At 38.7% G+C, this 25,691-nt stretch overlaps 1 protein-coding gene across 16 annotated transcripts in view; it reads right to left on the minus strand.

The window, feature by feature from the left end:
* ACYP2 (acylphosphatase 2) overlaps window positions 1-25,691 on the minus strand; it is a 339,796-nt gene that overhangs the window by 94,717 nt on the left and 219,388 nt on the right. Inside the window, exon 9 of one of the 16 annotated variants that reach the window (XM_063789864.1) lies at window positions 23,900-23,965. The exons of the other annotated variants lie outside the window; for them this stretch is intronic. The gene's annotated coding sequence lies outside the window, so the exon portion shown is untranslated. Of the gene's footprint in view, window positions 1-23,899; window positions 23,966-25,691 lie in introns of those variants that run through there. 16 annotated transcript variants of the gene reach the window in all.

Consider the following 25,691-nt stretch of genomic DNA (forward strand, 5'->3'; position numbering starts at 1 on the left):
CAGGTACTAGGCTCATTAGTTGAGTAATGAAATAATGTGTACACCAAACAACTGTGACATGCAATTTACCCATGTAACAAATCTGCACATGTATCCCCTGAACCTAAAATAAAAGTTGGAGAAAAAACAGCCATGACATTTAAAAAAAAAAAAAAAAGTAAAGTGGCAGCTTCTATTTAAATGAGTGTATTTCTAGATGGTGAGATTACAGGTGATTTAAATTTACTTCTTTACGTAAACTTTTTGAATATTTTTGTACAGGAATATATTTACTCTTTTTGTCAAAATGAAATAAACGTAATTTATCAACTGTGTTTGGCTACTGTGCTGCTGCAGATTACACAACTACTTTAGAAAAGGAATCTGCTGACCACATGGGTGAGCTGACTAATGAGGAATGCATATTAGCTCCTCTGTACCACATCCTTGCTGCCTGGGTCACATTCAATAAGCTATGTGTCACAAATTAAGCCATTTTCTTTGTATTCATTGGATATGGTAACTCCTGTTTTGATGCTGAGAGTTGGGAAGCAGATAATAAAGCCTGGAAGACAGACCACTACTAAGATGATCATAACTGGGTTTTTCCAGTCCTAGTAAAGCATAAGGAAATGCATTCTCAGTCAGCCGTGCAGGGAAAAGGAGATTACAGCTGAGGTCCCAGGATGACAGGTGAACTCAAATTAAAATTGAAAAGCAGAAATTCTATGTGCAATTTGATATGTAATCTATGACAATTATTTACTACAATGTGAAAGGCAATCCATCCACTTGATTTTCCAAAGATCATCCTCACCCTGTGTGTATTAGTCAATGAAATTAGCAAATTTTCTAAAAGACTTTGCATCCCCCAAAATAAATAAAAGCTTGGGCAATATGAAGATCAGTGAGATAAAACTCTCCAGCTTCAGATTTTTAAAAAAATCCAAAATTTGCCTCTGCTAAAAAACTAACACTGCCACGCCATCACCACTACTAGTATACCAGTCATTCATTCTTCATTTGTTTATCCCTTCATTCATCTACAGTGAACACCTACTATGTGCCAAGCACTATGGCAGGCAGTGAGTGGAGCTTACAGTCAGCCCCTGGTTGAAATCCTGCCTGAAATAAATTAGCTAGAAATAAGTCAGAAAAAAAGAGAGAGAGAGAGAGACAGAAAGAAAGCAGAGTTCCTGGCATCATGAAGCATACAAGTTTGCTCTATTTGCACTTTCAAGCACTGATTATGTCTTACCCTGCTGGTCAATTAAAGATGAAATAATGAGCCTTAAAGTTGCACTGTAATGCAATACATAGACAAAGAAATGGTAGACATCATTTAGATATTTGAAACACTGGTGAGTCTAGAGTTTGGTAAACAAATCACTTCTTCTAATATTGAAATATTCAAATTAAATATAACCAGTAATACATGAAGATTTGAACATCATAGTTTCCAAAGTAAAATAAAATAAAAATTATATGCTCAAACATAGAACTGACAACACTAACCATAGCCAGGACTGGATATAAAAGACACCAAAGCTGAGCTTCCCAATCATACTTTAAACCAAACTAGGTAGATCAGGATACCAAGTAGATGGGATTAGCAGAGCAAGAACTAACAGCAGTTAGGTTTTTCTCTTAAAATAAAACACACATCAAACTTACATAAAATGCATATTTCATATTAGTTAAATATCACTGTAATGCTATACTTTAAGTGGCTTTAGAATTGAAAAACTATTTGCATGTTTAAATGCATAGAAATTTGGTTTTGGAGCCCAAAGTATTTATTCATTTTTTGCCATCAGGAAACTCTAACAGTATTTCTAAAACAAAAATTTATCAATCTATTATTAAAGGTCTTCAAATTATTGATGTTTTAAAAAACATTTCTGTTTTAATTTTTATGATAATCTATAAAAAGAAATTTAAAGATAGTCTGCGTCTTTCAGATGACCCCATGCAACTGAGTACTTCATGAGATCTTTGTGCAGTCGTTTGTATGTACAATTGAGTTTACATCAGTTGACTTCAGGGAAATCTGTATGGCCAGAAGGAAGGCCCTATGGTCCAAATAAGCAGAGAGGTGAAAGAGACCAGTGCCATCTTTGCTTATACCAACTCATATCAATTTATTGGAAATAAGTATGGTCATAAGTATGCAAAAAAATTTTTTTTCTATTCCTGGGCCTAGCAGCAATTGCATCAGATGCCTATTTCATGAAGATGTCAATTAGGCTAACTTTACTCTCAAGTAATGGAACTTTAAAGAGTTACCAAGTGATACATCTTTAATCTGCTATTCCAAGACTATTCACTGGCAGAGTTTTACTGAAAAAAAAAAAGACTTAATGAGCCTAATTTCCAATTAGAGACTGAAGATTATTAATACTGTTTTGAATAAACAATACTCATAAGTACTTACAATACTTGTGCAAATAGGTATTTGTTAGATATGTATTATCAAAATTCAAATACAGAAACAGATGAACCATAGAACTAGACTTGTGGCAACATCTTTCTACTATAATCCCCTAAATCAACAACTATTTCAACAAAGCAGAGTCACCCATCCCACTAAAACGTATTGGAAGTGAATTATAACACTGCTCATTTGAATGTAATGGTTTTGTAATTCTATTTATATTTATTGTTTTAGTTTTATTTGTATAGAGTTATAAGCACAAAAATTATATGTTTGTATATATTAAGTAATGTAATAAACAATATAAGTAATGTAAGTAACATAATAAAAGCAATTTCAGTCAACATTGGAAGTCCAGGGATTTTATTTTTCTAAAAGAGGATGGGATATATTTCTCAACTTGGGGAACTCTGCTTTATGATATACATTAGTTTTATCAAGGATTTAAGAGAAAAGGAATGTAGTACCATGGTTCTCTGTTAATTTTTTTTTTTTTTTTTGAGACACAGTCTCATTCTTGTCACCCAGGCTGGAGTACAGGGGCGCAATCTCAGCTCACTGCAACCTTTGCCTCCCAGGTTCAAGCAATTCTCCTGCCTCAGCCTCCGGAATATCTGGGATTACAAGTGCCCGCCACCATGCCCAGCTAATTTTTGTATTTTTAGTAGAGACGGGGTTTCGCCATGTTGGCCAGGCTGGTCTTGAACTCCTGGCCTCAAGCGATCCGCCAGCCTCAGCCTCCCAAAGTGCTGGGATTACAGGTGTGAGCCACTGTGCCGGCCTTGATTTAAATTTTATTTATTGATTGCAAAGTAAGTTTTTTTCCATCCTTGCTTCTGCTTTATTCCTCAACTTCAAAGCTCAACATGGCAGGAATAGAGTGAAGATGGCCAGAAATGGTGGGATGCAATCACGAAAAGGAACCCCTTTTTTAACAGTCTCTATACTGAATTGTAAATGCTTTCATTTTTTGTCTCAAACTGAACTGTCAGTTTCTGAAGAGATAGGACGGTGCCAACACCTGTTACAACTGAGAAGCGTAATAAATGTTTGCGAAATGAAGGAATGAACCATTCCAGGTCATTTTCTCACTTAGCTTATTCTAGTCTGGTCCAAAGAAAATGAGTCCAAACAATGTCTTAATATTGTTATTTTAAGACATACCTTATAAGAAGTGTACTTGTTGACTGATCAGAGAGTCACAATTGATTATTAAGTGTCAAAATTCTTGGAGACTTACCTGGAGGAGGCTCTCTGAATAAGAAACAATTCTAGGATGGACAGGGCATTCAAATTTTCCAGAGAAAATAAAACATGAACTTTTATCCCCCTTCCATTACAATTATTAACTATAAAATAATAAGTACAACAACCAAGAGTCAGAAAGCAATATGGAATTAAGATAAGCAGTACATTAAACAGCAATATTAAAAATGCATTATTTAAATATTTTTTTTAAATCCAATAGGTCACAAAAATGAAAAGTTTCTCTACTTCCCCCCAATGTCGTATTTTAAGAAAACAGATTTTTTTCAGTTTCTGGGTGGTACTAACTGAGAAGCCAGCAAACATTCCTAGCTTCATTCTTAAGAACTGATGAAATACATCTGTAAAAATAAACAGTTTTAAAAGTGGAGCTTGCCAAAAAAAAAAGTAAAAGCAAAGAATTGTTTTTGTCATTTCCTCAATACTTTAATAAAGGAGAAATCAAAGTAAAATCCAATAAACTTTCTATTACAAATTGCCTCAATGAACATATATGCACACACACACAATCACACAATTGGGTATGAGGACACAATGCAACAAATGCCTACTCCCATAAAATTTGATTTATGACATAGAATATTATGTAATACTGTATGCATATGACAATTTTTCCTCTTACTTTTCTCTATAACTGAGACCTATACTTAGCCCTGAAAAAAAAAATCTCCCTTTTTTTTCAAAATCTAAACTAATTCTTATCAGCAGGCTGTCTAATGACTTAAGTGAATCACTAAGCCACTCTTTCAATTTGGGCTTCTGCAGCAAAGAGGCCTTTGGAGCTAAGAAAATAATTTTTGTTGTATCCTGCTCTTCTGGACAAAAGCTAATTTCCTGCCCAACCCTGGGAGTCACATGATTCCAAGCTAATGGAAAGTCATGTAGAGATCAAGCTCTAACAATTAAAAAGAAACATCCCACCCCCTGCACCCCCGGCTCTCACACCCACACAACAAACCTCCATTTACTATGCTAAGGATTTAAAAAAGAAAAAAGAAAAACATAGATGGAAGTTTCCCACAGAAAGTAAAAATTAGAAATGTAAGACTAAGGGTAGTATGTTATTCACATCAGGATCAAACTGAGAAATCAGAGAGACAGAGGGAAGAAGAGGGGAGGGAAAGAGGAAGAACCACTTTAGGGATATAGGGGGGAAATAAAAAGTTTTTTTTTTTAGTGTGAACTGAATTACAGAAGACAAAAACTTGGTGACACACACACAAAAATTAGAGGGTGAGTGTGACTGAAGACTCTGACTGGATCTTGAGGGTCAGATGAACAGCAAGCTTGACATCAAGGAACAGCAAATCACCTGCAGACCATAACCCAGAGAATACATTTCATGGATCTGTGGGAGGTCCTGGAACACTCTGTGTTATAACAGGCTTAGGATTGCAGAAATTGCACAGGATGAGAAGTTGTTTGACCTTCTCTCTCTAATCTACATTTTGGCCGCTCTTCTAAGTATGCGTTCAAAATTGCCCAATATTGAATGCACACACAGAACTTGAAAGCTGAGTTTCAAAGAACAAACTAGAACAATACCATTGCAGAAGACCGACTCAAAAAATGTTCTGGAAAAAATCCAAACTGATAAGAATCATGGTTCATGGCTTTTGTTTCATGTCCTATTCACTCAATTTTGGAGTGCTACAGTATAATTCACATCTTTATTACTGCAGAGTTGCACTAAATATTGACTCCAAGTTAGTAAAAATGCTAGCTACCATTATCTTTAATTTGGCTCACTGACAATAACATATGCAAGAGGCCTGTGATGTTACATTTTATGTGTCAACTTGGCTAGACTATGGTGCTTAATTGTTTGGTCAAATTTTAGTCTAGAAGTTGCTGTAAAGGTATTTTGTAGATATGATTAACATTTACAATCAGTTGAATTTAAGTAAAGCAAATTACCCTCCATAATGTGGGTGGGTGTCACCCAACCAATTGAAGAACTTAAAGAACAAAGACTGAGGCTTCTGAGAGAGGAAATTCTGCCTCCAGACTACAACATAGAAGTTCTAACCATTTCCAGGCTTCAGAATCAAGACTACAATATCAACTCTTACTTGAATTTCTAGCCTGCCAGCCTTCCCTACAAATTCCAACTTGCCCACCATCATAATTGCATGAGCCATTTCCTCACATTCTCTTTATACACACACACACACACACACACACACACACACACATACATGTATATATGTACATATAATAACTTGAGATATAGGCATATATATACCTATATATCTATATATAGATATCTATATAAACATATATACAGACACATATACTTTCCCTCTACATATATACATATATATACATGTACATGCACACATATACACACACACACAATTGGTTCTGCTTCTCTAGAGAACTCTAATACAATGCCCCAAATCATAACAAAAAAATAAATGTACTGCATTCATCCTAATATTATGTAAATTTTATAACTTGAGAAAAACATTGGCTACCATCAAATTTACAAAGTTTTCAAATCACTCAAAAAGCTGCCCCGAACAATATGGATGGAGCCCACGAAAGTTCCCTCTATGGTTTATAGCTTTCATTACACATATTGAGAGTTTAAAACAGATTGCACCCCCTACAGGGGAACATTTAGTTTGCATTTCTAAATTACATTTTGGAGCCAGTAGGTGAATTTTATTTACTCTACAATTATGGGAAAAAATCACAAAGAGGATTAGATTGAGCTAAAGTGAAATGGAGAGTTTACAAAATACTAATAGGCACCTGGCATAAATAAAGGATATCATCATCGAGGACATTATCTTATTTTCAAAGTGCCTTTTAGTACATTCATTCTGAATCAAACACAATGGAGATATCGTTTCTAATTAGACCTTTAGCAAAGTGACAGGCAACCTAATTAAACAAGAACATATGATAACATAATCTGAATAAAAGAGTTTTAGAATCACAGGACTTGAAAATAAATTTTAAGTGGATAGGAGAATAATTCAAAGTAGTTTTCCAAGCACGACCAGCAATGGTGGTAAATAACAGATCTAAATTACAATTCATGGTATCTGCCTCTAATGCACAATGTCATTCATTATGAATATTTAAGAAAATTATTTGCAAACAAATAAATTACAACGATATACTGAGCCCAAGGCCCCAAACTTAAAATCCAAATGTCTTCAAGGACAGGGGAATTAACAAAAATATGGAAAGTTTCAGGTATAAGAGGGTGAGGAGGCAGTGTGCATGCCCCATCAAAAAGCAAGCTTACATTAAAATAATGCAGTAACTTTATTCCTTCTCAAAAGAATGCATCAGTACTAGGCAGAATCAGTACTAGGCAGAATGATCCTTGGACTAGGCAATAGAAGTAAATTAGAATGATAAATATAGGAATTATTAAAGAGAACATGGCCATAAATATCCAGGAAATATATACACTCAAAAAAGGAATTTATGTTTGATAAGTACATTATTCATAATTATTGATACAAATTAACCCTAAACCAAAGCTTGTATCACATTAAAAGTGCAAAATTAGCTGCAGATGAATATCCTGACCCAATTATGCAAACACTCTGGTAAATCTGTGTAGACTAAAGGCTCTGAGAAGAAAGTTGAACTTCAGAGGGGTGGAGGGGAGGAGTATTTCAGAAAAGGGATTTATAAAGGAATGAAAATATTTGGAAGACATTGGTAAAAAGGAGATACCTGGGAAGGTAAATCTAAGTCACTATAGAAAGAATTTTGAAGAGATGGGTCTTTACCATCTAGGCCCTTTGTGGAAGAGCTGAAAATACCTCACAGCAACAGGATGTGACTGCTGCCTCATCTGGGAAGACAGATCAACTCAAGCCATCTCGAAGAGGTGAAGGGTAGATGTATAATAGGAGTAGGCGGGGAGAGGAGAATGTATACTGGTGTCATAAGAGGATATGCAAAGGTTTTGTGAGAAACCAAGGACAAGAACAGAAAACAGTAGGTCACCCTCTAAGAAACCAAGCCTTTTCTTCCTTGCAGATGGTCTATCTGCTTCTCTCCGGGCATCATCTCAGATGCTGACTGCTTTTTCTGGTGGTTCCCTCTCTAGGCCCAGATGCTGTCTCAGAATTTTTTAGACCAGCTCCCATGGGTTACTGGCAATATCCACCATGGCCTCACAGACTTTACCCACCATGCCTATGCAGGTGCTTGAGAATACATACTCCCTGACCTAACAAAGCAAAGAAACTTTGTAGACATTTAAGGGACTTAGCAATTCAAAGGAGGGAAACCAGAATGGAGAGATAGGCAACTTTTACAAAAGCCAAATTAATGGAAGAAAAAATAAAAATGTAATAAGAATGTTTAAGGGGATACACAAGGAGAATAACTACGAAAACTCAAGGAGAAGGTGCCTATGAGAAACATGAACTCTGGGGCTTAAGTTCCAAAAGGATGTAAAATGAATGGCTGGTATTAAAAACCAAACTAGTAAACTGGAATATGAAGCAAAGGAACTATCACATCACAAAGCAGAAATAATGAAATGTCAATCAGTGGTGAAAATATAACAGGCATACAGGACAGATTCAGGAGGCCTAATAAGCAAATAGCATTTCCAGCAAGAGAGAAAAGAGCAGAAGCAATAATCAAATAGGAAAACCCTGAAGTGAAGAAAGAATTGAGTTTTTTAGATCAAAGGAGCTCACCGAACGCCAGGCAGTTATAAGGGAAATAAAAGACACATTCTTCACATTTTTATGGTGAAGTTTTAAACTCCAACTAGAAAGAACAAGTCTTTTAGGCTTCAAGACAGCAAGAACAGGATATTTACTTATAAAAGTAAAATAATGACACTGGCATCGGACCTTTCATATGCCACACTGGAACCTAGGATAAGTATATAAACTTTTAAGAAAAAAGGACTGCATTCCAAGAATCTTGTGTCCAGGCAAGATATAATCCAGGGGTGTCCAATCTTTTGGCTTCCCTGGGCCACACTGGAAGAAGAAAAATTGCGTTGGGCCACACATAAAATACACTAACACTACTGACAGCTGATGGCTGAAAAAAAAATCATAAAAAAAAAATCCCATGGCCAGGTGCAGTGGCTCATGCCAGTAATCCCAGCACTTTGGCCAAGGTGGGCGGAACATGAGGTCAGGAGTTCGAGACCAGCCTGGCCAATATGGTGAAATTCCGTCTCTACTAAAAATACAAAAAAAATTTAGCTGGGCATGGTGGCACATGCCTGTAGTCCCAGCTACTCAGGAGGCTGAGACAGGTGAATCACTTCAACGTGGGAGGCAGAGGTTGCAGTGAGCCGAGATCGTGCCACTGCACTCCAGCCTGGGTGACAGAGCGAGACTCCGTCTCAAAAACAACAACAACAACAACAACAACAAAAACCTCATAATGTTTTAAGACAGTTTATGAATTTGTGAATTTCTGCTGGACTGCATTCAAAACTATCCTGGGCCGTGGGTTGGACAAGCTTAATATAATCTATAAGGTGATTGGAAGAAATTTTATATTTATAAGCATTCAGAAAGTAAATCACCACTTATCCTTTTTGAAAAAAAAAAGGGGGTATTAGAAGAGTATTCCAGTTTTGACACATGATAAGCAATCAAGGTAATATACCATATTAGTAGAAAAAGGAAAAACAAACCAACTGGCCAATTTAACAGATGCAGAAAAAGCACTTAACAAAATCTAGCACCCTTTCATGAGAAAAACCACTCAACAATCTAGTAATACAAGCTTTCTCCACTTGAGAAAGGGCATCTACAAGAAACCCACAGCTAACATGATTATAAAAGAACAAATTATTTTTCCCCTACAATCAGTAACAAGACAAGAATGTCTACTCTTGCCACTTCTATTCATCCATTACTGGAACTCTAGCCAGAGCAATTAGGCAAGAAAAAGAAATAAAAGTCATTCATATTAGAAAGGAAGAAGTAAAACTATCTCTATTTGCATATGACATGATCTTATATATAGATGATTCTGAGGACTCCACCAAAAACCTGTTAGAACTAGTAAACAGGTTCAACAAGTATGCAGGGTGCAGGATCAAATACAAAAATAAATTGTTTTCCTATACATTATCAATAAACAATCTTAAAATAAAATTAAGCAAATAATTCCATTTACAATATCTTCAAGAAGAATAAATATTTAGGAATAAATTTAACAAAAGAAGTGCAAGACTATAAACTGAAACTACAAAACATTGTTGGAAGAAATTTAAAAAGATCTAAATAAATAAAAAGACAATCCCAAGCTTATGAAGTGGAAGACTTAATACTGTTAAGATAGCAATACTCCCAAAGTTGATCTATAGTGTCAATAAAATACCTATCAAAATTCCAACAGCCTTTTTTGCAGAAATAAACAAGCTGATCCTAAAATTCATATGGATTTGCAAGGCAACACGAATAGCCATAACAATCTAAAAAGAAGTCTAAAGTTGGAGGACTCACTCTTTTCAATTTGAAAACTTACTATAAAACTACAGTAATCAAGACTGTCTGAGCCAGGCACAGTGGTGTTCACCTGTAATCCTAGCTCCTTGGAAGGATCACTTGAGCCCAAAAGTTCAAGGCCAGCGTGGGCAACATAGCAAGACTCATCTCAAAAAAAAAAAAAAAAGCCAGGCGCCGTGGCTCACACCTGTAATCCCAGCACTTTGGGAGACTGAGGCAGATGGATCACCTGAGGTCAGGAGTTCAAAACCAACCCGGCCAACATGGCAAAACCCTGTCTCTACTTAAAATACAAAAATTAGCCAGGCGTATTGGTGGGCACCAGTAATCCCAGCTACTTGGGAGGCTAAGGCAGGAGAATTGCTTGAACCCGGGAGGCAGAGGTTGCAGCGAGCTGAGATCGAGCCATTGCACTCCAGACTGGGAGACAGAGCAAGATTCCATCTCAGAAAAAAAAAAAAAAAAAGCCAGGCACAGTGGCTCATGCCTGTAATCCCAGCACTTTGGGAGGCCGAGGCAGGTAGATCACCTGAGGTCAGGAGTTTGACCAGCCTGGCCAGCATGGTGAAACTCCGTCTCTACTGAAAATACAAAAATTAGCCGGTCATGGTGACATGCGCCTGTAGTCCCAGTTACTTGGGATGCCAAGGCAGGAGAACTGCTTGAACCTGGGAGGCGGAGAGTGAGCTGAGATCGTGCCACTGCACTCCAGCCTGGGTGACTGGAACAACTGGATAGCCAATCACAAAACAATGAAATTGGACCTCTACCTTACACTGTATGCAAAAGTTAACTCAAGATGAATCGAATACCTAAACGTCAGGGCTTAAAGCAGAAACTTAGAAGAAAAATAAGTGGGCCAGGCACAGTGGCTCATGCCTGTAATCCCAGCACTTTGGGAGGTCGAGGCAAGCGGATCACCTCAGGTCAGGAGTTTAAGACCAGCTTGACCAACATGGAGAAACCCTGTCTCTACTAAAAATACAAAATTAGCCAGGCGTGGTGGCGCACACCTGTAATTCAAGCTACTTGGGAGGATGAGGCAGGAGAATTGCTTGAACCTGGAAGGTGGAGGTTGCGGTGACTGAGACTGTGCCACTGCACTCCAGCCTGGGTGACAGAGTAAGACTGTCTCAAAAAAAGAAGAAAGAAAAGAAAAGAAAAAAGAGAGAGAGAGAGAAAGAAAGAAAGAAAGAAGCTGGCTATCATCCAATTTTAAAACTTTTGTGCTTTGAAAGACATGACCAAGAAAGTGAAAAAACAGCCTACAGAATGGGAGAAAATATTTGCAAATTCTATATCTGATAAGGTTCTAGTATTCAAAATATATAAAGAACTCTTACTATTCGACAATTAAAAAAAAGAGAACCAGCCAGGCGTGGTGGCTCACGCCTGTAATCTCAGCACTTTGGGAGGCCAAGGCAGGCAGATCACGAGGTCAGGAGATTGAGACCATCCTGGCTAACATGGTGAAACCCCATCTCTACTAAAAATACAAAAAATTAGTCGGGCGTGGTGGCGGGCGCCTATGGTCCCTGCAACTCGGGAAGCTGAGGCAGGAGAATGGCGTGAACCCAGGAGGCGGAGCTTGCAGTGAGCCGAGATTGCGCCTCTGCACTCCAGCCTGGGCAACAGAGCGAGACTCTGTCTCAAAAAAAAAAAAAAAAGAGAGAGAACCCAAATTTTTTAATGGGCAAAGAATCTGGATAGACATTTCCCTAAAGAGTGTATACAAATGGCTGATAAGCACATGAAAGGATTTTAACATGATCAGCCACCAGGGAAATACAAATCAAAACCATAATGAGATACCACTTACCACTCTACAATAGTTATAATAAAAAAGATAAAATAACAAGTGTTGGTGAGGATGTAGAGAAATTAGAACACTCATACACTGCCAGTGGGAATGCAAAATGAAACAGACACTTTTGGAAAACAGCCTGGCAGTTCCTCAAAAAGTTAACATAGAGTTGCCAAATAACCCAGCAATTCTACTCCTAGGAATACACTCAAGAGAACAAATAACATATGTACACACAAAAGTATGTTCATGAATGTTCATAGCAGCATTATTTGTAATAGCCAAAAAGTGGAAAGAGCCCAAATATCCATCAACTGATGAATGGATCAACAAAATGTGGCATATTCATGTTATTCGGCCATAAAATATAATGTATCACTGACACATGCTACTACATGAATAAACCTTGAAAACATTATCCTCAGTGAAAGAAGCCAGGCACCAAAGGGCATATATTGCATGATACCATTTATATGAAATGTCCATAATAGGCAAATCCATAGAGACAGACAGTAGATTAGTGGTTGCCAGGGTTTGAGGGTAGAGGGAAATAGGGAGTGACTGCCAATGGGTATCCAACTCAAGCCTTGTTGAGTTGGATTTCCTCTATAATCTCATTTAATCTTCACAGTAGCCTTGTATATGATGAGGGCAAGTATGTGCATATATATAGATATATGCACATGTATATATGTACACACACATCTAAACACATACACCCACACAAAACCATCTGTACTTTATAGATGAAGAAACCAAAGATCAAAGCAATTAATTAGCCCAAGGACACACAGCTAGCAATTGAAAGATACCAAACTCAACTTCAGATTTTTTGACTCCACATCTTCCAACTGAAAACACACTTTCCTTTTCATGTGAATGAGCAAAGCTGTATAAAGATATCCTTTCTATAAAAACAAATATAATTGAGATGCAAAAGAGAAGCTTGTGAGTTAAAGGAATATTTTGTTAACTAGGTTTCAATACAAAACTGTGTTTAAATTCAAGCATGCCTCTGCATGGATGCTCACTGCACACAGTTGGTGGATTGTCCAGAGAGGTCAGAGAATAGTAAGATACAGAACCATTGCAACGATCACCAGGCACCCATCAGCGTGGGTCCCGCATGACAGAACAGTGCAGTGCAGTGGTTAAAGGCACTGACTCTGAAGTCAGGCTGCCTGGGTTGAAATCCTGGCTCTGCAGCTCCCTAGTTCTTAAACCAAGGTAAATCCAAACTTCACAACTCTGTATTTCCCTCACTTCAAAAATTATTTCTCCTATAGTCTTTTCCATCTTCCTAAGTAATAAGCCTAGAAGTAAGTCATCCTCGATTTCTCTTCTGTCCCTATCCAAAAGCAGATCCAATCCACAACAAGTCTTGGTAATACCATCTAACCCCAAAACTTACTCAACACTTTGTTTTTCTCCACTTGTACCAGCCAAGTCTCTATCCTGTCTTCTCTCACCAGGATCTAGGCCTCATGGGTGTGTAGCCTGTGCAGTGGTTCAGGGCCCCTCACTTAGGTCCCAGACTTAGTCTGATGCTCTGCTGTCACCATCCTGAAAATCTTAATAATCTTTGATCTTGGGCAAGTGAAATCTGATGGGACAATGACACGTGTGCACGAGCAGAGGAGACAGGTGCCATGTGTGTCTGTGGTTCCTCAAGACCCCATGTGGGTATGGTGTTCACGATGTCCCATGAGCACAGAATTTTAGCTTACCACAATGCATGGGAGCTTAGTGAGCCTAGAAGCAAGTATGAAGTAAGAGTGTTACATCTACAACTCAGCGAGCAAGGACCGCTCACAGGGCTGATGGGCCATGCTTGCCTTTTGAACCAGAATTGACTGTGAGCACAGAAAAAAGGCAATGGTGTTCTGAGAAACCTAAATGACCAAGAAACCCTACAATATCCTCTCTTATTTGTGTTACTTCCCTGTGTTAACCTAGCACCCATGCTGAAAATGACGAGAGAAGGAAAGGGAACCATAGGGCAACCCAGAGCTCCTTTTCCTTGCCCATCTTTTATCTACCAGGAAGCTGAGGGGAGAGAGTGTTGGTAGAATGGGCACGGAACGAGAAGTGAAATAAAACAGTTGAGCTTGTTTTGTGCCACATTTCCACAGTTCTGGTAAGAACAAAGTACATATGCATGTATGAACTATGAAATGTAAGTTGGGTAATATCAGTGATTCTGGATATGAGCTAAATGTTTTCTTTGATTTATTGGTTTTTGTTCATTTTTTATAAGTCTTTTATCCCTAAAAATGTCTTATATTTGCATTTAAAACCAGCATTGCACAATATACAGGTGAATGGTAAAATTCATACTAATATTTTTAAGCTTTAATTTTTCTTTACTTAGAATGACATTAAACAACAAAACAAACAAAAACACACCATGACAAGGTGATGGACTGTGAAACAAAAAGTTTTATAGTTTAGTACCTTTAATAGTACTCTCTTCCCCCTGCTTTTTGAACAAGAGCCCCCACATTTTCATTTGGCTGGAGGCCCCACAAACTATGTAGCTGGCCCTGTGGGAACCATATGATAGCCTCCTTCCTAACTGGTTCCTGGCTTCCTCTCTTCCCCTGCCACACTCCTTTCTCCACAGCAGCCAGAGTGTTCTTTTTAAAATCATAATTTGCCCAGGCTCAGTGGCACACACACGTGTAATCCCAGCACTTTGGGAGGCCGAGGCAGGTGGATCACCTGAGGTCAGGAGTTCGAGACCAGCCTGGCCAACATGGTGAAACCATGTTGTAAAAATAAAAAATTAGCCAGGTGCAGTGGCGCAGGCCTGTAATCCCAGATACTTGGGAGGCTAAGGCAGGAGAATCACTTGAACCTGAGAGCCCAAGGTTGCAGTGAGCCAAGATCGTGCCACTGCACTCCAGCCTGGGTGACAAAAGTGAAACTGTCTTACAATACAATACAATACAATACAATACAATACAATACAATACATACAGAAATAAAATAATACAATACAATACAATACAATACAATACAATACAATACAATCCTAAGCAGATCACTTGAAGCCTGCTTAAAACCCTCCAGTGTAGGAAGAAGTACGCACAATAAAATATGTTTCTTACCCAAGACCTGACTGTCCCTCCCCAGTCTTTTGACCCAAGTCTCCACCACACATCCCCTTCCTCTCAGCCTTCCACCCCACTAGCCTTCTACTTATTCCTCAAAGAAAATGTGTTCCTGCCTCAGGGCCTTTGCACCATGCAGTTCCTCTGCCTAGAATGCCTTTACCCTAGATCTTTGTATGACTGGCTTCTCCTTGCCATTGGGGTCTCAGCTCATCCCTCAACCTGGCCACCCCATCTAAGGAGTTCCCCAAGCACTCCTGTCACACAACCTTCGTTCTGTCTTCTCAGAGCATGCATTGCTTTTGGATACTATGTTGCTTACTAATGTATTGCTTTCTCCTCAAGACTATAAGCTCCTCAAAAGCTGGATCTTTGTGTATACTGCTCATTACTCTTATAGGTAAAGGGAAAGGGGGTTCATGCCCCTGGGGAAGATGGGAGTAGGTGGAGAAGTTCCAGCTTCCTCCCCCGCAACCCCTGTAGGGAGTGGGAGAGAGAACTAATTCTGAGATGCATTGTTCACTGTTCCTCAGAGTCCTCAGATATACAGTGCCCTGGGTGACCCCTGAGGTAGCTCTCAACCCAACATCAACTCCTGCATTAGCTTTTCTTCCTTCCCAGTTTCATTCTCCCCTCTCCATCATTCTGCTTCCTGAAATCACCTCCCAACCAACCACTCACTGTCTCAGGCTTGCTCTCAGGGAGATCTCAGCTAAAATAATCTCTAAGCCTCATTTTGCTCCTCTGTAAAGGGGGGTTATAATACTACCTAATCTTGTTAGTACCTTCTCCTAACACAGCGCTGTTTTAACTCAGTGTTGTGCTATGAGGATTAAATGAGGTGACACGTGGACAGTTCTCATCATGGTGTCCAGCACACATGAAAATTCCACCAGTACTACTTCGCTCGTAACACCAACAGCGAGCAACAGTTCAAGCAACACTTAATCTACCATGATACACTTTCACAGGAAATCAAACAGGCAATTCACATAAATGTGGGGCTATCTTCTAGCACCATGGTCCTCTGGGGGCGATTTCATCCCCACCGGGGATGTGACAATATATGGAGACAAATTTGGTGACCACGACTGGGGGTTGCTAGTTGCAACTAGAGGGCGAAGGCCAGAGAAGCTGCTAAACATCCTAATGCACAGGACAGCCCCTCACAACAAAGAATTATCCAGCCCCAAGTGCCAATAGCACCAAAGCTGAGAATCCCTATCTAGCACAGTATCCTGATGATGAGAGGAGCTTAATAAATATTTATTTAATGTAATTCACCAAATCTTTAAAAAAATTGAAATAATCACATCAGAAGAAGAAAATTAAATCTTGGCTGGAGGTCTGTGTATGTTTACCACAGAAACAAAGCCATATAAAGCACACATCCATGGCTCATTTGGGAAAAAGGACAAATCTTTTTTTTAAAGGACAAATCTTAAAATAGGTTAAGTCTGTAGTCCCAGTTACTCGAGAGGCTGAGGTGGGAGGATGGCTTGAGCCTGGGAGGCAGAGATTGCAGTGAGCGGAGGTTTCAGTGAGCCAAGATTGTGCTACTGCCCTTGAGCCTGGCTGAAAGAGTGAGGCCCTGTCTGAAAAAATAAAATATGTTAAATATCAAGGTATGGCAGAAGTTCTAGATGCCCATTTAATACACATTCAGCCCTTTCTCTTTAGTAATAAAATCCAATTTTAATTAAGATGACAATGTGGGCCGGGCATGGTGGCTCATGCCCGTAATCCCAGCACTTTGGGAGGCCAAGGTGGGTAGATCATCTGAGGTCAGGAGTTTGAGACCAGCCTGACCAACATGTTGAAACCTTGTCTCTACTAAAAATACAAAAATTAGCTGAGTGTGGTGGCAGGCACTTGTAATCCTAGCTACTCAGGAGGCTGAGGCAGAAGAATTGCTGGAACCCAGGAGGCAGAAATTGCAGTGAGCCAAGATCGCGCCATTGCACTCTAGCCTAGGCAATAGAACAAAACTCAAAAAAAAAAAAAAAAAAACCACAACAAAACGATGACAATGTACCCCTCTAAAAAATTATTTAACCGTCCTCTCTTGCAACTAAATGAAGCACATGTCACTGAATAACAGCTCCTAAGAAAAAGCTTTAAAGACAATTGACCCAGTTAGTACAGTGTTTTTTTTTTTTTTTTGCCTTTGGCCAGTCTTCATTCTTGCAACGTGGCTGCGGATGTGATAGCTGGGGCTGCGGGGGCCACATGGCAACCATGAGCTGCCCTGGAGGATGGAGTTTGGGATCCTTGTAAGCAGGGAACTGCCATGCGAGCCATGAACTGTGTATCTCTGTACTTCTCTTACATAAGAGAAAAACCACCCTCTCTTTTGTTTCAGCTAGTATTACTTGGGCTTCCAGTGACACTTACTTAAGGGATTAAATCTATTAACTATAGTCATGAAAGGAAGCTGACTGTCAAAGGATATATATCTAAAATATTAATATCATCTCTCAGTTAATTATCACTAGCAACAAAGAAGTTTAAGGATCTGAGAAGATCTGCAGAGGTCCATGAAGCTAGGTAAATTGGTCTCTGACTGGCAATGCCCTCTATACCATAGAATCTAACAATCGGCCCTCTTATAGCAGTGACCACATTCCCAAAGGAGCTAATGAGGCCAAAGAAGAGAAACAACCTGTAGGCAGATACACATGAAGTTCTGTGAAGATCAAAAACTGCCATTGTAAATATGACTAAAAAGAAAAGAGTGAAGCAGTTTAGCCACTGAATTTTGAGGTCTCTATTCTGACCTAGTTTGGGGAGGTACCAAAAATAAGTCAATGCATATGGTTCTCTCTATTTCTACCTTCATTTGAATATTCATTATCAGAAAACACAACATCCTAAAATAGCTTCTAGAGTTGCCACTAGTGATACCAACTCTGAATATATACACTTCTAGTAATATACAGTCAAGTGACCGCCTACTATGTGGATAGCATTGTAAGAAGGTATAAAGGTTCATAAAAGAAGGAAACAGTTCATTCCTAACCTAAATAGCTTTCATACCTAGTTAGGAATACCAAACATGACACTTGCAAACAAATTGATAATAACATGACAAAGCAACAGAAAATGTTTGCAGAACTTGTAAATATATTAAAGAGAAAAAAAGAACAAAATTAAAGGTGAAAAATAACGTAGTCTTTGATGTTGATGGTACTTATTACTCAATAGATATAATTTGTACTATATGTTCATATAATATATTATTATATAACATTATGGACTTCCTGATAAAAGAAAAATAATCAATGAGTGCACTCAAGATTTTAATAACGTGCCTCCTGGATGAAAAAGCTGAGTTAAAGAAAAGCTTTAACTCAATAAAAGTATGCAGTTAATTTTTTTCACTTCCAAATATTGATGTTTTACTTCCTGTAGAATTGACTAAAATCCATTACACAGTGTTCCCAAAAGAAAATGTTGATGGGGGCTGGGCACGGTGGCTCATGCCTGTAATCCTAGCACTTTAGGAGCCCAAGGCAGGTGGATCACTTGAGGTCAGGAGTTCAAGATCAGCCTGGCCAACATGGTGAAACCCCATCTCTACTAAAAATGCAAAAATTAGCCAGGTGCAGTGGCACGCCCCTGTGGTACCAGCTACTTGGGAGGCTGAGGCAGGAGAAATCACTTGAACCTGGGAGACAGAGGTTGCAGTGAGCCTAGATCGTGCCATTGCACTCCAGCCTGGGCGACAGAGGGAGACTCCATCTCAAAAAGAAAAAAAAGAAAATGTTGATGGTGTGAAAGATGATCAGTCCTAAGGCTTCATATATCATGCCTATTTGGAAATCTGATTTTTAATATTTTAAGCACAGCACAAATAAAATCACATGAACGGAATATTTTACTCTATAATGTTTAAGCAAGTTTTAAATGAATCATAAATGAGAGTGTTTCTATTTTTTCCCAACTCATTATGCCAATTACTTTCTAATACATTACTACTTATTTGCAGATATAAAGACAACAGTAATATCCTAATTACAGATCACAAAAATCACTGCCATTTTGCCAGCATGCGCTATTTGTATAATAACAGTTGTCAGTCATTCCAGGCTACATTCCAACCTATATTATAGATTAAAAATATAAGGTTGATTTTCATCATGAGTATAAATTCACATAATTATTATTAAATGAAAATTTGGCCTTATGAGCAAAACAAGAATACAACTGAAAGAAAAAAACAAATATAAAGCTAAATTGTATTCATTCAATACAATTTTTATTTTATCTTTTGAGTACTTGTCACGACTAAGTGTGTGCCAATTCAAGAAATACACACCTGATTCAGATGGAGGGTAGAGTCAGCTCTGGGAGCTCATCCCAGCACTACCATCTAACAAGTGGTATCTGTTTAAATGAGTTATTTCACTCTCCCTAAACTTACATTTCCTTCTATCAACGAAGTTTGATCATCATTTCCATTTTATAGACTTGTTTTAAGAATTAAATGAGATAATAAAGATATTAATGTGGTAACAGATACATAAGTATTCAGCAAATGTTACCACTTCTTTTTCTGTTATTAGAACAAAATAAAACTAAAAAGTACGGTACTTGACAAAGAGGGAATGGAGGTCTCTTTTCCTCTTAAAAAGGACAGTTAACACTTCAATAGGTCTTAAAACAATTTAAACCAGGACTTCAACTTGAACCAACTGTAGCATTATGTGAAAGGTTTTGCTCAATTTTGTTTTCATGTTTAAGTCACATTTGCAATATTTTCATAGGGACTACTAATTGAAGCCTGATATGGTTTGGCTCTGTGTGTCTACCCAAATCTCATCTTGAATTGTAATAATCCCCACGTCAAGGGTAGGACCAGGTGGAGGTAACTGAATCATGGGGGTAGTTTCCCCCATGCTGTTCTCCAGATAGTGAGTTCTCAGGAGATCTGATGGTTTTATAAGTGTCTGGCATTTCCCCTGCTGGTACTCATTCTCTCTCCTGCTGCCCTGTGAAGGGGTGCCTTCCACCACGATTGTAAGTTTCCTAAGGCCTCCCTAGCCATGCAGAACCGTGAGTCAATAAAACCTCTTCTCTTTATAAATTACCCAGTCTCGGGCAGTTCTTTATAGCAGTGTGAGAACAGACTAATACAAAGCCCATATTTCATCTTCTATTTAAAAAATATTACAAGCCTCTTTTTTAAAATATAACAGGTAAGATATAATGAACAAAGTGGCATCAAAGTTTTTTGACTAATGACACAACTTCCTAGGTTCTGGCTGGAATTAGAAACTTATATCAATAAAACTGGATATGTTATCTTCATTTGTATTTTAAGCAGTGCTCAGGCTTTCGGATTTCACAGACTAGTAATTTTTAATTTTGAAAAGCACCATAAGGTTGACAACATTTTATATTTGAAATTTTAAAAAAATTAAAAATAAGTACTGTGTAATAGGGATATTTTAAAACAGTAATAAATATAGGGATACTAGGGAAAATTTTAAAACTCTCTTCTACTATCTAGAGCATTTAATTAAAGAAAGAATATTCTAACACTATAAAAAGAAGGACATACTTTCAGATACAGGAGAAAAAAATATTTCCCAAGAAAGAATAGCTGGCTTCCATACACTGATATGTGTGTATGTATATACACACATATATACACGTCTTCTGTGTATGTATCCTAAATTTTTTTCTCCATGTATTAGTTCTTGGATTTAAATTTGGGAGTCCTTAAGTAGAAACAAGATTTTTGAGAGATTTAAGATTTTATGTCATTAATTACATTTATCAATTACTGAAGAAGGAAACATTACTGGTCAGAAATTCACTCAATAAATATGTATTGGGTGCCTGCCATACACCAGGACTTGAGCATTTTCTCAGTGGAGCCCACATTCCTGTGGGTGGACAGATAATAGGCAAATCTGTCTACATATGTTTATTATCTGTCTAATAACAAGCATATGCTTACGTATTGATCCATGCTAAGAAGAAAAATGAAGCAGGTTAAGATGACAGAGAATAATGGAGGGGGAGGGAGGGTATTCAAAGAAATCTTCAACAAGGGGACATTTGAGCAGAGCTCTGAATGAAATGAGAGGGTTATATGGACACCTCCAGTAATAATAATGGTTAATAGTTACACCGCATTTACTCCTGTGCCAGTGACTATTCCAACTGCTTCTCATAAATTCATTCAATTCTCTTAAGGACTGTATATAGGTACATTTATTATCCCCATTTTATAGATGAGAAAACTGAGGCTAGAAAGGTTAATTAACTTGTGCAAGGTCACACAGCTAGTGAAGAGCAGAGCTGAAAAGTGAACCCCAGAGAGTTTGGCTCCAAAGAGTCTTGCTCTTAACCACTACCACTATGTTCTACTGCATGTCAGCGGGAAGAGCAAGTGCCACCCTGAGGCAGCATTTGTGTGTTTGTTTGCCAAGATCAAGAAAGAGCAAGGAGAGGCCAGCATGGCTGGAGTACAGGGAGCAAGGTGGATGGGCATAAAAGATCAGATCAGAGAGAGAGGATGGTACGGTGGAGAGCAGGGGGCAGTTTACATGGGGCCTTGAACTGCTGCATGGCAAGGACTTTTGGGTTTTATTCTGAGTGAAAGGGGGTTAGGGTGGCTGTTGTGCAGAGAAAAGACTGTTGGGGGCACAGGGGAAAGCAGGGAGCTGAGTCTTACAGCTACTGCAGTAGTCTCAGAAGAGAGTGATGATGACTCAGTCTGAGGAGGGGATCACTGGAGTGGGGGAATGAGAAATTGATATCTAGATTCCAGATATATTTTGCAAGTAGAACAGAATTTAGTAATGGCTGAGAGATGGAAGAGAAAGAAAGAGAATTCATGGATTATACCAAGCTTGTGACTTGAGCAACTATAAGAAAGGGACTTTTGCTCATATAGGCATTTGCTCATATAGGGAGTACTGGGTAAGGAATAGGTTGGGGGAGAAAATTAAGACTTTGGTTTTGAACACACTAAGTTTAATATGCCTGTTAGACACTCAAGTGAAGCAGCTTGACATGTGACTCTGGAGTTCAGGTCTAGATATAAACATCTGCGGTATATCCATTTATAGAGGAGACTGAAAGCCATGGAACTGCAGAGGGAGAAAAGCACTATACGCTGGGACTCCAGCCTATCCAGAAACAGGAGATGAGGAGGAACCATGGAAGGAGACTGGGAGGGGCGGGCTGTCAGTAAGAGAGGCGGAAGATCATGGCAGTAGAGTATCCTGGCAGCCAAGGAGAAGAGAGAGGTAAAAGATGTTGCTGAGAGGTAAAAGTGAGATATGAAGACAGATAATTGGCCACTGGACTTAACACTTGGAGGTCATCAGTGACTTTAACAAGAGCAGTATCGGTGGATTAGTGAGAGAGAAAGGGAGGAGAGAAAGGGGAGACAATGAGAGACAAGTCTTTCAAGTTTTCCTAGACATGAAGAGCAGGAAAAAAATGGGACAATATGTGAAGAAGACAGAGGTCTGGAAAGTGGATTGGGGTTTTGTTTTGTTTGTTTTAAAGGATGAGACTGGATATCACACCAAAAGCTCAGGCTACAAAAGCAAAAATAAATAAATAGGACTACATCACACTAAAAAGCTTCTGCACAGCAAAGGAAACAATCAACAAAATGAAAAGGCAAATTATGGACTGGAAAAAAGTATTTGCAAACCCTGTATCTGATAAAGGATTAATATTCAAAATTTATAAAGAACTCATACAACTCAATAGCAAGAAAACATATAACCTGATTTTTAAAATAGGCAAAAGGACCTAAATGGACATTTCTCAAAAAAAAAAAAAAAACGTAAAAATGTCCAACAGGTATACGAAAAGATGCTCAATATCACTAATCATTGGGGAAACACAAGTCAAAGCTGCTGTGAGATACCATCTCACACCCATTAGGATGGCCATAATTAAAAAGAGATAACAAGTATTGGCAAGGATGTGGAGAAAAGAGAATCCTTGTACACTGTTGGTGGGGATGAAGATTGGTGCAGTCATTATGTAAAACAGTAGGGAGGCTTCTAAATAAGTTAAAAGTAGAATTGTCATATGACCCAGCAATCTCTCTTCTGGGTATACACCCAGAGGAAATGAATTTGCCACCTTGTAAAGATATCTGCACTCTCATGCTCATTGCAGCGTTATTCACAATAGCCAAGATAGAGAAACAATCTGAATGTCCGTTGACAGAAGGATGGAAAAAAACACAGATATACATATTAAATATAATAGAATTATAGAGAGAATATAGGATCTATAGAATACTATAGAATATGTAATTTGGCCTTTAAAAAAGAGGAGGTCCTGCCATTTGCCACAACATGGATGAACCTGGAGGACATTATGCTAAGTAAAATAATCCAGACACAGCAAATTTTTACATGATATCACTTACTATGTGAAATCTTAAAAAGTCAAATATACAAAGTTAGAGAATAAGGCAGTGGTTAGGTGGAGGGTGAGGGGGAGGAAACAGGGAAATGTAGGTCAGAGGACAAAAAGTAGTAGATATTAGGATGAACAGGTCTAGAGACCTAATGGACAGCATGACTACAGTTAATAATAGCATGTTATATTTGGGATTTTTGCTAAATGAGTAGATTATAGCTGCTCTGGTCACACACACAAAATGGTCAACTGTGAGATGATGGGTATGTTAATTTGCTTCACTATAGTAACCATTTTACTATCCACATGTATCTTAGAACATCATGTTGTGTATTTTAAACATACAAAATAAAATTTGGTTTAAAAAATTGTGATAGAGATATCACAGCATGTTTGTTTGCCAATGGGAATGATCCAGGAGAAGAGAGAGGTGACAGGTGCAGGAGAAAGTCCTTGGGTAGGCAGGTGGGCTAGGATCCACAGTACGAGCAGAGGGGCTGTTTGTCTGCAGAAACAGGAGAAAACAGAGCGTCAGGTATGGATATCAGTAGGCTGGGAACGGGAGTGTGAAGCCTACGCCAGTGCTGCTGGCAAGCACACAATCCTGGGGATCTTGTTAAAATGAAGACACTGATTTGGGAGGTCTGGGGTGGGGCCTGAGAATCTACATTTCTAACACGCTCCCATGGTTGCTGGTCATGGACCATACTTGTGAGTAGCAAGGCTGTATGATTTGTTTCTTTAAACAACAATTTCTGATTATAAGAAGAAATGTATGTTCATCTTATAATATGAAAAATACTACATAAAAAATTCTATACCCAGAAATAATCCTTGTTAATATTTAGAAGTATTTGTCAAAGGTTTAAAAATGTGTTTATGTGTTTGTGTGTATAATATTAATAACTACTATCATTTTAGAAAGTTAGAATATTATATCTACTGCTTGCTCTTTTAACAATATAATAGTGAGCATCTTCTAATTTCCTTAAACATTTTAAAAAATATGATTTCAAGGAAATCAAGTTATACAAACTGAGATATGGAAAAAATATTTAACTTTATTGAGTTTCTGTGTATGTATCCTAAATTCTTTTCTCCATGTATTAGTTCCTGGATATTTTTAAAGGTTTTAAAGAGTGTGTTTTAAGTAAATATGCTATCATTTAAGGTTCACACTCTCTATTAGAACTGTATTTTCTCCCTTCCAAAAAGCTCCCTTCCCACTCCTTTTCCCCCAGGATGACACCTGGGTGTGTCTGTTTTCTGCTGCTATAACAGAATACCTGAGATTGGATAATTTATAAAGAGGAGAAATTTAATTTCTCTCACAGTTCTGGAGGCTGCCAAGTCCAAGATCAGGGCTACAACAGGTTTGTGCCCGGTCTCTCTGCTTCTAAGGCAGCACCTTGAAGGCTGTGTTCTCCGGTGGGTAGAAATGTTGTGTTCTCACATGGCAGAAGAGGAAAAGAAACGTAGAGCCCATTCCCACACGCCCTTTTCATAGCGGCATTATCCATCAGTGAGGATCCCACCTAAACTCCTCCCATTAGACCCCACCTCCCAACACTGGCACTAGGGATTCAGTTTCCAACACATGAATTCTGGAGGACACCCTCAGACCTAGAAGAGTGCAAAGGAGAGCTTGGCTTATGCTGATAGCAGTGGAAGGCCTCTTCTCTGGGTGTGGCTCCCTGGATCCTCACCAGCCTCTACTGAGAAGCCCCTTGTGCCCAGTGCTTACCAGGCACCATGCAGTGCTGCCTGCTGTGCAATGGCTGATTCTGCCAAGACTTCATAGGCACATGGCAGCCCTGATGTATGTCCCTGGACCTTGCTATTTGCTCTGGTCTGTGACCTTCTTATCCTTCTCTACATCTCTTTCTGTTACCTGTTCACTCAGCCCTTTCGCAAGCAGCCCCTGGTTCTGCATCACACACACAAGCTGTGAATCCCTGGACGTAGTCTCAGGCCATCCATGTAGACATCTCCCTCCGGCAACACTACCCTGCCACTCCCAAGATGTGCGGACTACACCAAGGAAGTACAGACCACTCCTGGGTTCTTGGGTTCCCCAAGGCCTACCACCATGGATCACGCCAATGACATCCCTGAGGTTTGTAACTCTGGGAGGGCAAGAGAGACACACTGCAATCTGAACCCCTGCTGCTCTCTGTAACAGCTCCCCTAAAAGCCTTTCTTCCTTCCTTCTGTCCTTCAGAAGGGGGAAG

This window comes from Pan troglodytes, chromosome 12, assembly GCF_028858775.2.
Source record: "Pan troglodytes isolate AG18354 chromosome 12, NHGRI_mPanTro3-v2.0_pri, whole genome shotgun sequence".
In the NCBI taxonomy this organism is placed as follows: Eukaryota; Metazoa; Chordata; class Mammalia; order Primates; family Hominidae; genus Pan; species Pan troglodytes.